Source organism: Pagrus pagrus (assembly GCF_965226575.1).
Source record: "Pagrus pagrus genome assembly, chromosome: 15".
Taxonomy (NCBI): domain Eukaryota; kingdom Metazoa; phylum Chordata; class Actinopteri; order Spariformes; family Sparidae; genus Pagrus; species Pagrus pagrus.
This window is the reverse complement of record NC_140199.1, coordinates 3,856,939-3,871,293: the sequence shown is the minus strand read 5'-3', so window position 1 is coordinate 3,871,293 and position 14,355 is coordinate 3,856,939.

Below are 14,355 nucleotides of genomic sequence, written 5' to 3'. Positions count from 1 at the left end.
TATTTCTCTATTTACTTTGCTACTTTTATTTCATTTAATTTACTCTACAATACTTTGTTTCTTAGCATTTTGTAAACATTTAACTCAACAAAAGTGTATTTTAGGTTAAAATCTCTTACTCGAGACAGACATAAATAAGCCAATAATACTGTCACACAGAACACAAACAATCACAGAATTTTTTATTACAAGAAAAATCATAGATTTAAGTGAAAAGCTGCTGGGAAATAATCATATATATGACCAATATCAGAAAAGGATTCTCAATATTAAAATATATGCCTCTGTACTTTGATTCATAATAGTATATTTATATCATATATTTATTTATTTTGCACAGCAAAACAAAACAGCAGGGATGCAGCTAGAAAAGAAAAGAAGCTGGTTGTGCAGGTGAGATATAGAAAACCCCTCGAGAGGCTTATTATGAGGAATCTCACCTTAATGCATATTACAAACAAATATGATAGTCATGTGATCCACAAAACTAAGCAGAGGTAAAACATAGGATCAAAAAGCAAGCATAAGGTAGCCTACATCAAACAGCAATAACAAAAAACAAATAAAATAACACAATGAGGGTGTGTGTACGTATGTTCTTATACAAAGCAGACAGACAGAAAGGTCAAATGTTGTCTTATATGGTCGGTTCAGATAGTTAAGTATAGTTCATTAAACAAGTCTTGTAATTCTTGAGAGACGTAGACTGGATAGTTATTTAAATATAACTTTTCCATAGCCGTCCCCCTTGTATCCAATAGAGAACTGGAAGAGCCCATATGCAACATTGGGAGGTGTAAACATTTAGTATGTCTTGTATTATAGTTGTACATCAGTGTTGGACTGGGAAAATGTTTATGATTATTAAGGATCCACCTCAGAAGCACATGGATGTGCCTCCAGTCTCACTGTGGTCCCGAACATAAAAATTAAATACAGACAACTATGCATAGGATCAGAATAAAACATAGAATAAGAAAAGAAGACGTGTATTATACACCACATATGGATGAAATTAACAAATCTTACAGACAGAAAGATCCTGGAGACAATCCTGATAAATATTACAATTACATAACACACACAGAAAAGTGAAGCAGGCTGGTGCAAAACTTTGAAAATTAAGAAACAAGTTTGGTATTTATTTATGTTAAATATTGATTGGATCTTGAGCTGAATGGTTAAATAGATAACTCCCAAAATAATATTGCAATATATGAGGTATGGGTAAAGTTATAATGAAGAGTCATTTAATGTTTCTGATGATAAAAATGAAAACGAAAAACTTAAAAAAAACATGGTATTTGACCACCAGGTGGCAGTGTTGCAGTATCTGCCAGTTGAGGAGAGATAACAGATGAGAGAGGAACTGGACAGTTCAGTGTTCGGGTATGAACAAAATTAATCCAACATAAATCCTGAGAGAAGCGATTTGATATCAAAACGTGACCGAGATTAATAAACGTGCTCCTCAGAAACAACAGGATGACTTCAAGCACCTGAATATAAACTGGATCAAAATGAACTCTCCGGGTATATTGGAAAAAATCTTATTGAATGTCAACTAAACAGTTTTCTTCAAATGTCAGTTTTTAGAAAGCTCTGTGGAGTCACGAGTGTCTGATCATTACAGTTGGTTTCTGCAGACGTAAGGCGATAAAATCAGAAAAGGTTGCCAGGTTTCATTAACATTTAAATCACGTGAACGAGTAATAGTTTGTTTTGTTAGACTCGTGCTGCAGCCTTGCACCCGCAGCAACCTCATGATTAAGACAAGCCTGTCCAAAATCATGGCTCCATTAATGGGAAGAGAGAGACAGAGAAGCCAAATGGCAAATTGCAAAGTCCAAGGTGATGAGATGAAGTTTACACGAAAATATTATTAAAAAAAAAAGTCAGTGTGGTGCAGAAACTGGTTCCCTCGTGCAGTTCTTCATACAAAGAACTCATGAGGGAAAGAAATGTGTTTCTACGATAGGTGGTTTACAAATAATTGTCTATAATTGTCTGTATGAAAGAGGTTGTTACAGAGCCACCATCTGGCTGGTGGGCATATGCCTGTTTTATTAGCATTTTGCCTCCATTTAATAGTTTGATTATAAAGACCGCCGGTCAATTAAGACACCCCTGGTCTGACTTTTACTGCCTTTACTGAGTATTGGATGAAATTTTCAGACTTATATGTGAAGCTTGTGTTTCTCTCTGAACTCTTAAGTGCTTTGGGGAGTAAATTAAGGCAAAGCAGAAAATGCAACAGCAACAGTCTCTGCAACAACAGAGCTGCAGTCCTTTGAGTTTGATCTCCTGCTAAGAAGAGAAAACCCCCTTTTTGTTGTAACCAGAAGCGTGCGATCGTGTCGTGGCTGCAGGGCGCAGAGCCAACCAGCAGTGGTGTTACCGCTTCAGCTGCTGATTCAACTTGATTGAATTAGATTTCACTTAACTTACTAATGTGATTTCATTTGGCACATTTGACACGTGTGGCCTTCATCCACATCCTGTCTCAGTTCGTCGGCCAGTTCACTTTTTAGGGTGTGCGTTCGCGTGTCGCACAGCAAACCACAGCGCAGTCACGAGCCAAAATGGGTCACACACGCCTGCTCCTTCTGGGTTCCTCATTTACTCTCGTGTGTTTTAATGAGCCTTAGTTTTAAGGGACAACATTTACTCAGTTTGGGTGCCCACATAATGACAGTACTAGTTGTGCGCTTTAATGAGTCCCAGAGTGAGACGACGAGTTTGCTCTAGTAACATCGTCCTTGGCTGCAAACATGTCGTCACAAGTCGTGTGTTTGCATCGTCTGTACGCCTGCTCACGCGCTCTGATGTGACTTTTATTATATTTCATCTGATGTCGACATATTTATTTATAACATATTTGTCATGCATGGCGCCCTTCCTACATGCTGAAGGATACGTGCTTCTGTATACAATAACCTATATTGACACAACTCCTGAGTGTATGCGGCTGAGGGCTGGATTTTAGGATAACAGAGGTGGGTAATATTGCCTCGAGCAAACTTTTTCTCTGTTTGCTCCCACTCCCTCTTTTTCTCTCCTTCTGAGGGCAGTCTAATAAATCACAATATCTGCTACATGACCATTTCTGTCCTATAACAGCCTCCTTCATATTCATACGAACATCGATCTTACTGCGGAGGCCACGCATGTCATGCACACGCACACACAAACACGAGCGCACACGCATGAATGCAGATGCAAAGAAAACGCCTTCTTCTTAATTAGCAAAGCACAACATCAGAGAAAACTTGACACTACACAGCCTATAACAGCCCAGTTTTTCACGAGCTGGTAATCGAAAGTGTCCTGGTATTCAGTCGGACTCGGCCTCCTCCTGCTTCCAAGGACACGCAGCAGCACCTTGTCTGCGCTGCTGACGGCTGAGCGGGTCATCGGCTGTCAGTTGCTCCCCATCAAGCAGCTGCACGACACCGGGGGCGAAGGAAAGGGCAGGAAAGATTGCCTCCAGGCCGGCCCACCTAGGCAACTATCAGCACAGACTGAGAAAACTTCTCTGTGGAGGGAGAGAGAGGCTGCACACCGCTGCATAAAGACCCAGACCTCCCATCACCTCTGCGGCTTTTTCCCAGCACACCGCTGAGATCTCATCAGCCTGTGATGCTTCTCCCAATCCAGGAGTTATTTTCTGCTGAAGATGTTGTAATTTCTTCCCTTTTTTTCCTTTTTCTGTGAATTCCCCCTCAATCTGTCTTGTCTACATTTGCTCTAGATGATGATTTCCTACATTTCTAAACAACCCCGAAGAGAACAGGTGTGAACTTGTTGTAGTTAGCTTTGTGTTTTATGTTCAGGTAATGAGCGATAGCGGGAGCGGCAGTGATAGTGACAGCAAGAGAACACGTTTTCTTCATCATAGAAAAGGGAAAAATCGTATCCTTTTACTGATAACACAACTCGTCTGCTGGATGTATTGTACTCTGGGTCCCTGGAGGGTACTGTCGGTGGAGAGATTGTTGTGTGTTCCTCCTCTCTTGGTGGATTTCTTTCTCCCTGTGTGACGGTTGAAAGTGTGTGCAAAATGAAGAGTCTGAAAAGGAGCGCTTTGCTCAATAATCCTGAGGGACTGACACCAAAACAGACTGTTTAGCCTGCTGTTGATGTTTTAGAGGAATTTAGTTCTGCATTTGTGCCCCTTTTTTCTTTATTTGTACCATTGTATCTGCACTGGAAATATCTAATAATACCCACAGACAAACACAGCAACAAATAACAAGAATTTGAGATTTTTCAGGCTATACTGTTCTCAGGAGGATATTTCCTTTAACTATCTTTACCATATCCTCGTCAGAAAAACAACCATATACATTGAAAATGCGAGTAGCTAATTTTGACTCATACTTACGGTTGTTGTTAGACGGCGGCCTCTTGTGGCTGTAGTATTTATTCCAGCTTCAAAGGAGGAAGTGAGGAAAGGCTGATTTATGGGCCTACAACATAGTGAGCATTTATACATGTGCGCTGGCGTTGTTACTGGCGCTGTTGAGAGGATTGCCAGCTGTACTTTCCCATGTTGAACACGACGTACCCTTCGGCTCACATCTGTGTCTCTGGGCTATGCAGAGTGAGTGTCTGCAGTGAATGCATACATACTGAGCTTGGACGACTCGGTTTCAGCAAAGTGCCATTTGCCACCGGGCTGCCCGTCCTTAAAACATCCGGCCTGTCCGCTCTCTTTAGCCCAAAGACACTTTTTCATACTGCAACAGCTGAAGAGGGCGGTGTGTTTACTGGGAAAACTACAGTTCACAATCCCTGGTATTAGCACCAGAGGAGAAATCGCAAAATGTTATCCTACAAAGTGGACTAATGAATGAATGAATGAATGTTTATTTCGTATGAATGACAAACATAGCCAAGGCTTATGAGGAACCTACCCCTAATCGCAGTCGTAGTGTCGCTGTGATGCGCAGTTACATTTCTGGGGAGGTGCACGGCAGGCTACGGCATACGGCATGCATCTATGCAGATATTCAACACATCATGCTTGTGACTTAAAAGTCTTTAGGGAGGAGGTCGGGGATGGACAGTTGGAGTAAGCAAACACAGGACTTTAATTCAGGAGACCGCTGTTCGTGTCCAGTGTCCCAGAAGTCAACGGTGAGTTCTTCTAACTCACCACCATAGTTAAGTAACATCATGTACTGTACATACTGTACCGAATGTAAGTTACTAAGGTAATGTAGGTATGTTTGTAACAGAAGTTAGAGCAGTAACGCAGTGATTCAAACCCAAACCTTTGCAGAGTGGTGATATTTGTCATTCAATTAAAAGTACCAACTCCTTCTCACAACTGAACTCAAGTGTTTGTCGCTGAGGGACAGCCTACTGTGGATGTTTGAGAGGAATTAAGTGCTGCATTCACAGTCCTTTATACTTTATTTGTACCATTGTATCTGCACTGGAAATATCTAAAAATATCCACAGTTATCCACAGAAAAACACAGCACCAAATAAATAATTGACTCCTCAAAACTGAATTGAAAGATCTGTTTCTGAGGGACTGACAGGATGTTCAACCTATGTTTAAGAAGAATGAAATGCTTCTTTTCTGGCCCTTTTTACTTGTTGTGTATCTGCAGTGGAAACATCTAATAATAACCACAGTCATCCACAGAGAAGCGCTGCACTAAATAAGAAGAATTAGAGATATTTTTGAGTTTCTAAACAATGTTAAGCTGTTCTCAGGAGGATTTTCCCCTTTAACTAGCTGTCCCATTATTCACTCACTAGAAAAAATGTCCAGACTCCTTCTCACAGCTGAACAGAGCTTTTTGTAAACCTTATTACTGTCAGTCATAAGTGCTGCCACCAATTCGTTTTGGTGGATGCACCGGCAGCACTGATGACTGAGGGTTTTTTTATTGCGGTATATTCAGATATCGACTCCCTGCAGGGTTTTTATCAGCTCATGCCTGACTGTGTGGCATAAAACTGTTGGTTGCTTTTCGTGATTTTACTTGTGTTCCCTCATTTTATTGCATTCCCACAAGGCTTTCTTATTGTGCGCTTCTATTTCATTATTTTATTGTTAACTCCATCTGCAAACCATATTCATCTCGTGGGACAATAAAGATTGAATTGAACTGCTCCGAGTCACTCAGAGAGGAGTGGAGGGTGATGGTACACTGGCAGATAACTGGAATCAATGGGAGCGTTAATGGAGGCCGAGTTGTTCAGAAAACAATCTCACTACGAGGTACATTTTGTTACTGTTCTGGGCACGGGAACATATTATCTTTGACGAGTCCTTGAACAGAAATTGGAACATTTACAATTCAAAGATAACGTCGTCAAACTCCATCTGTTGATGAAGGTCGTGTGAAACGATCAAAATATCATTAATTTAACTCCTGAACTTTAAACCTCAACGTGAGAGAATAAAGTAGAAAATCAGTACTAGTAGAAAAATGTCAGATCTTAGGTATAATTATGTAAAATTTCTGTTTCTCTTTCTAATCAGATATTCAGGAGTGCCATCATCTGGATGGACCCCTGGTAACCCATGGTAACCCCGTGTTTAACATTACAATGCTATGAACTGTGGGTAATTCCCTCAGGCAAGGTCTTCAGAAATGCAGACTTAAGGAAAGTGGCCTTAAAGAGCTCAACATGTCTGCGAGGGAGCCCTTTTGCACTTTGATGATTTGACAGTAGGGCAGCCTTAAACCCTCAAAGACTTACCAGGAGTGGCCTCAAAGTCTGTGAGTCCGTTAGTGTGGACACTGGGATTGGGCGTCCCTGTGGGAGGGTTTTACAACCCACTTCTACTCCAGGCTAATTGGCTCGGGATTGCACATAATGTGGCAGGAAGTGGGCAGGGAGACAGTCTGAGGAGGGCCCTGAATGGTAAGCCTGGTTCCAGACGTCTGACATCATTCTTCCTGTGATCCAAACTGGTTCTCTCTGTCAGCTGATAATCAAAAGACAGCAGGTAGATTTAAAGGATAAGTTCACCTAAAAATGAAATTCAGTCATTATCTACTCACCCCCATGAAAACAACCGAAAATAAACAGCATAAAATGGCTCCGTACAGCGTGTCTGCCGTAATCCAAGTCTCCAGAGGCCTCGAGATCCTAAATTGATTTGAAAATATGTTATTGACGACAATCAGCCACTAAACTGTTAGCTAACAAACGTTAACATTACTAACATAAGCTAGCAAACATTAGCATTGCTTATGCTACCTAGCACCTATGCTTTTTCCCACAAACTGACAACTACCACTCTTGACGCTGACAAAACAGATACCATGTGATACCAACGGCGTTAAACTATTGGCTCACAAACAAAACAATCATATTGGACCCCAATATATTTCATTATGATTGTTATTTCACAATCATAATGTTTTTAAGGAAAAGAGATACTTTTGTTCTGCACCTTTATAAAAACTTTGTATTTCTATTTCTATTTTAAAATGATGAATGAATTGTCTACGTAATAATTTCATCAATATGACATTTAAAGACAAAATCTTTGAGTCGAGAGTGTAAACAATGTCTTTTCAAATCAATTTGGGGTCTCAGGGCTTCTGTATGGAGCCGTTTTATGTTTTTTTTCCTTGTTACGGTTGTTTTGGGGGGTTTTTTGCATGTCTTTCCAACCCCAGCTATCCTTCAGTTGTTTAGGAGAACGCTGCAACGCTGTTTTGCTGTGAAGCTCCAGAAATGTTTTGTTGACTACGAAACTACACTTGACTTTCCATCAGCATGTTGGTGAGAAGATAATGACTGGATTTTCATTTTGGGGTGAGTTTATCCTTTAAGTGGCGGCACTGACGGTACACTACTTTCTCCATTTGGATTCATTTATGACCGTCCATGTGAAATAAATGGTTATTAGTCTGTATCCTTACGATGTTGTTGGCACATGATATTTTCGTCACAAACTGTCGACTGAAGGTGGCACAGGAGGCACGTGAGGGGTCTGAGGGATGAATTTTAATAGAGTGGAAGTCTAGGACGCAGGCACTGGACACCCTTGGGTGAAAAAAATATATAAATCCAAAATTCATATGTGATAACATTCATTAAAGAGCTATCCCCTCATATCAGCCACTTATCAAGACTATAAGAGTCTCTTCTGGATTATATTATGTATGACAGATAACTTAATGTCTGCACATTAAAAATGTATACGTCGTCTCACTGTTGAATGCAGCCCTCCTTCATTATTGATAGCAAAAGACACAGTTAAGGATCATGCACCAAAAAGTACTGAGCAGCTCCTATGCAGATGGAAAGTGTTTAGAAAATGCTGCAGTAAGGAGGGAAGAGGGCGACAAGGAATATTTTAGTTTCTCTAATTAGACTTTCTTTAAGAAACTCGTGTTTCTGTTTGATTCTAATCTGAGTCAGATTATGACAGCAGTGTTCACAGATTACTTTATTGCCACTGATAATTAGACTTCTCTTAAATAAAATATGAAGACTTTCATTCCAAAATTAGACATCCACACAAGAATTATATATATATATATATATACTTTTTTTTTTCACGCCTACCAGCAGATGATTGCTGGCAGTAAAGCTCAGCACTATTAGAGTTAAGAGTCGTGTCACGTTTGCTCGGCAAATTGTTACGATTTAAGGACTTAATAAACTGTGTTTCTGAAATATTAACAGACAGTAAAGAAAAATTTATTGCGGCTTGAAATGAAACCTGTAAATCAGCTTCAGATCCATGACTGAGGCTCTTGTTATTGCCAATAAAACAATACAGATGAACATTTCACCTGCTGTCATTCACAGCTTGTCGGAGCCTCGCGGGCATGTCCGCATTTTAATAATCTTTTTGGTTTTTTTTGTATTAAAGCAACATGGAACATCATTTACAAGCATAAACTGTTAGTTAAAAAAAAACTTAGTTGGTTGAAGTTGGAATAAATAAAGAGAGCGATCCTCTTCTGGAGTCCGGTCACGTTCCTGTGTGTGAACAGCGTGCCGCTCAGCTCAAACTATTTTGATTAGAGTTAAAATGAACTCTGCTTTAATGATCTGAGTGTTTCAGTTAAGATTTGCAATCAGCTAAATGGCTCAATTTAGAACAACGGAAATAAACCAAATAATTAATTTGGAAATGTTGGGAAAAGGCGCTAAAAGATTAATTCTGAGAGTGGCGAAGAAAGTAAATGATTCATCTGAGCAGAAGTGGAAGGAGCTTAATGTTGAATGGAAGCAAGTGATTCATTCAGAGGAGTCAGTTCTATATGACTCTGAGCCAGTTTCATCCTGGAGTTAAAAATAGACGTTCTGTGGTTGAAGAAGATCACACACACTCACACACACACTCACACACACACACGTGCACAGATGCTTGCTGGTACACGTACTGTCGCCATGCACGTGCACACACACACACACGCAAACGTGGGGATGCAGAGACCTCAAAACACCACAATTACATTTTATCTGAACTCACTTATACACACACACACACACACACACAGGCGGTGTCACACTTTCTGTCACTAGCTCTCTTTTTTGTTCCCTCACTTGCTGACACACAAATACACACACACATGTTCCCTGACACAATCACACTCCCTCTCACACACACACAGAGAAACACACACTTTCTCTCGCGCTCTGGCTCATGAATTAAAGAGCAGAGCTGGTCCAGGGGGAAGAAATTATTCAGGCAGATCTGCTCTCTGACAGAGGAGTGGGAGGGAGGGAGGGAGGGAGAGGAGAGGAGGAGAGAGGAGAGGAGGGGAGGAGAGGAAAGGGAGGCCAAGAAGGGAGGGAGAAAAAGAGAGGAAAAAAGAAGATAGAGAAAACAAAAGGGAAGAGAAGAAAAAGGCCGTTAATAAGGAATGCACTGATTTGACAGAGAGGGGCGATCAAACCCCCAATGGCACGCTGTGTGTGTGTGTGTGTGTGTGTGTGTGTGTGTGTGTGTGTGTGTGTGTGAGGAGAGAGAGAGAGAGAGAGAGAGTGTTTCAGTTCACTCCTCTTGTGTGTGTTTTGTGTGCATGAGAACGTGTACTTCTTCATTGATTGTGTGTATAATGGATGTGGGAATGCATGTATCAAGTTTCTCTCAGTGTGTGTGTGTGTTCACCTGGTTGTATCTGTGTGTGTGTGTGTGTGTGCCACTTTGTGTTACTGAGTGACAATCTCCTCTGTTGGTGTAAGCGCGCAGGCTGAATCAAAACAGGCGGTAAAAAGACGTTTTCAGTCCAAGCTCCCCGATGAGGTGAAAATTGAAGGGAGACTGAAAGTCCATTTGATCACAGAACACAGGTGGGTGGATATTAAAGTTACTACTTTCTGTTTAGTCGGTCTCGACTGCATGTGAGCGTCGGATGCCACACAATGGACACTGAATCTGATAAACATGCATTGTGTTATGTCAAGTAAACAAACAATGTGTCTAAAACCACTCAGGTGACAGATGGGAGTGTTTCCTAAGATAGCCTACCTTCCTTTGTCTGTGCCTTTTAAACAGAGAACAAAGATGTTTCCAACTAGAAATGACATATAAGATAGCCAACAGCAAGTAGAGAATGTGTGTTATCTTTAGAGGTGGGGAGTAACAACTTACGCACTTTTACCTGAAGGTGTTAAAGATATCATTCAGCCACTACATGTGTCATTATCTCACCTCCTTTCATTGCATCCAGGTCACAACACCGCTGATGATCGAATCATCTGCTACCTCAAGGGTTTTCCAGTTTGCTGCACAAACTAACATAGCTAACGTTGCTAACGCTGGCTAACGTTAGGGCAGTACTGTATGCTGGGTGCATTGAAACAGTGAGGTCACTCCAATAGGAAACAATGGAATAAAGCTAATTGTGTTGCTGATGCTAACTCATGTTGCATGCAGACACTGGAAGGTCTTAGAGGTCTGAACCGGTCCGGTATTTTGAACCACATCCAAAATGGACCGATTGAAAACTGACCTGAACCCAACATGCATAAATACATTTTCAAAAAAGACCCCAGGACAATTAGACAATTCAAACTATAGTCAACCTGCACCAGACTCGACCACAGAAGGAACATCAGTACAGGCAGCTAGAGACTTGGGTGTCTGATAGCATTCGGACCTGAAACAGCCCGGCACAACAACAACAACAACAACAACAGCAGAGGAAGTGTCTAAATCTGTGGTGTGTGTTGTTTGAGGAGCAGATCCATGAGTTTGAAGGCATTTTTCAGACAGTAAACACAGCACAGTGTTTTTTTAATTCTCTGAAACTGGACTTTAAAACTCAGGGTGACAGTTGTTTTATGTTTCACCAAGAGAACTGGAAAATATGCACATGCACATATTTGACTGGAGTGATTTTCTTGGCCACTGCACAATGAGGCATAAATTGAGCCCGGTTCAACATTTCTGCCGGTTGACCCTGCAATTTTTTGCCGCTCCCCCCTCCTGCTGTGCCACTTCATTCAAAATGAAAAAAAGGGGTCTGCCTTTTTCACTCAGGACAAAACTCAGTTCGAACACCGACTGTGACGGCCCTTCTTGGCCTCCGTCTTTGTTTCTTGGCACGTACCTCCTGTATGCAGGGCTGGTGATGCAGTGCAGTGAGCACCTGAGCCCGATGCTTCCAGCTACTTTTTAAAGCTGCTGCCTCAGTCCTCCATCCCACCAGCATTCACACCCAACACCTCTTAAATATCTTCAGTGCCAAAGAAAATTTGGCATCGGAAACAAAAACCTGAACTGAAAAAGAAAAACATTGGCACTGAAACACTCGTACTGGAAAAAAGTTTTTTGGCAGTGGAAAAAAGTTCCTCTGAAAAATCAAACACAGACATTAAAAAATATTTTATTTTATTTTGTTATTTGTGTTTTCTGATGCGTTTTTCTTCATGTCTGTACTTTCCAGTGGTAGTTTTTCAATGTTTTCTTTTGGTTTTTGCTTTCAACTTTCTGTCAATGTTTTGGCACGTAGAGGAGTGTGAAGGGCAAAGACAGATATTTATATATTTACATATACTCTGTATACTTCACCACTCCTCTGGACCTGATAACATGCAGTTTTGATTGACGACAGGATTGGCGTTGTAGTACTCGAGAAAGGTCTCGGTCTTAAGACTCGTCTCGAGACCACTTCTTGAAGGTCTCGATCTCGTCTCGGATCAGACAAAGAGGACGCTGAATTTTATTTCAAGACCAGTGAATGTTTGATACATACTGTACTTAACGCTGGTTTCTATGGGAATATGAGAGTCACTCAGAAAACCTGATACAACACTGAACAGGATATAAGAGGTCATCTTGGATGTTTTTCACTGTTTTGCGTCATTTTTGAGACCAGATGACTGATCGATTAAGATGGAAGGGGATTGGGAGATTAATCGATGGCGATTGAAAAGCTTCTCGACATCATCCTCAGCACTAATCTGTACCAATCACCTCGTCCTAATACGGTCACTTCTGGCTCCAAAGAACCAAGATGGCGCGTTCATAATGCCAAACCTGACTCTTTAAAACATCCACAAGCCAACGGCTGACATCACAGTGGGTTTATACTTGGTCTGAAACATATCTAATCAACATTCAGGTCACTATAAATATCAGACTCAAGACACCCAATATTAAAGGACTTGGATCAGGACTGGTGCCAAAAGATTTTGACTGGGACATCCTGAGCCTCTTCAAGTCTTTCTCCTGTGGGTCCTGGCTGTTTCACACATGTCGTGTTCCCCACAGCTGCTGCAAGTGTTTCATACACCCCTCTGGTCTTCATGTCTAAGGTGTTGAATGGTTTGTGTTAGGTGTTAACTCGGGTATCCTTGTGACCCCTTAAGCTTAGAATATTTCCTCACAAGGTCAAAAATGACTAAAAGGAGCGCTCCGTCTCACAGTTAAGTTAAAAGCACTTACTGAGATAGTAAAGCTGCTAATGTGTCTCTCAACACACATGAATATGTAACGTGTCCCTCCAGTGCAAAGAACAGACGTACCAGAACACGGCAGGATTTTTTTGTAATGCACGACGACGGCGTAGTGATGTGTTTCAGGTGTAGGTGCAAAATGCAAATGTTGCTAATTGAACCGCCGCAAAGAGGGAAGCAGTCACTTCCATCATCACCCGACATGTAAGTGCTGCAGCTGCTAATGACTGAGCGATCACAGTCGCTGAGTACCTCAGTGTGACAGCCGCACTTGTCACGGGTAATCAGAGGTGCAACATAAAGAAAGAGATTGTCGGATTGAAATTTGGATGCAGATATCTGCAGACAGTGGAAATGCTTTCCAACACGGGAACTCCACAAGGACAAAACAAAAGAGCAATAATCCCCATTTTGTATTCTTGACACACCTGACGCATACTTTCAAATATTTCCTGTCATTTTCCTTTACTGAAAGTGTGCAATGGAAGTTTTAAAAAGGCACAGCTGTGGTGCTGAACCACTACACAGTCGTCACATCACACCAGCATCTGATCGTTTTAAAATAAAAGTCGCTGCTTCATGAAAAACATACGAAGTGCTGCTATTTATACCAGTAACACATTACTGACATGGAGGAAGTCAGAGATTGTACATGACAATGTTTGTCCACTTTCTCTGTCAGTGTATTATCGTGTTAATGCCATGGCAACAAAAGTGTTGGAGTCGTTTTTTTTTCCATTTAGATCAGCATGAGGCCCATTTTCTTGAGATGTCACGCTATGTGATCTTAATTGACGCCTGTCAGGCATTCAGAAATGAGTATTTTCCATCTCCATGGTTTAAAATACATCATATTACATTTCACACCATTTTTTTCCCCCACACACACAGACAACAAAGCTCCTTACAAATACCAACGCAGCAGACAGCTTTCACACTGAGCACTCGTCTTAGCTGCAAATAATGGTTATTTTCTTTATCGACTTATTTTTTTTTATGATTACCTGATTAATCATTTCGTCTGAATATGTCAGAAAATATTAAGAAATATTCATCACAACTTCCAACAACCAGAGACTGACTAACCAGTCTGAAAAACATGTAATTGTGCAATAAAGAAAAACAGGAAATCCTCACAATTTGACATTCAGCATCTTTATTCAACAATAAAATCATTGTTAATTGCATTAATCCTTACAGCACTAGTTTATAGAGTGCCGAGTGCATTGTAGACTTAAATAATACAATGACAACTATGTGTTTTATTTGTAATGTAAATGCAGAATGAAATACAAGCCACAGCCTGGTGTTTCTGTCTTTATCGATCATAATGAAGTTAATTAAGACCGACATGCTGAATAGTCTGACTTAAGCACTTGGCTTCTTACTTTGTTCTCATTCACAGCGGCCAGCTCAGCTTGTAATATCAGCAGAAGTCTCACATTGAGAGGCCAAGCA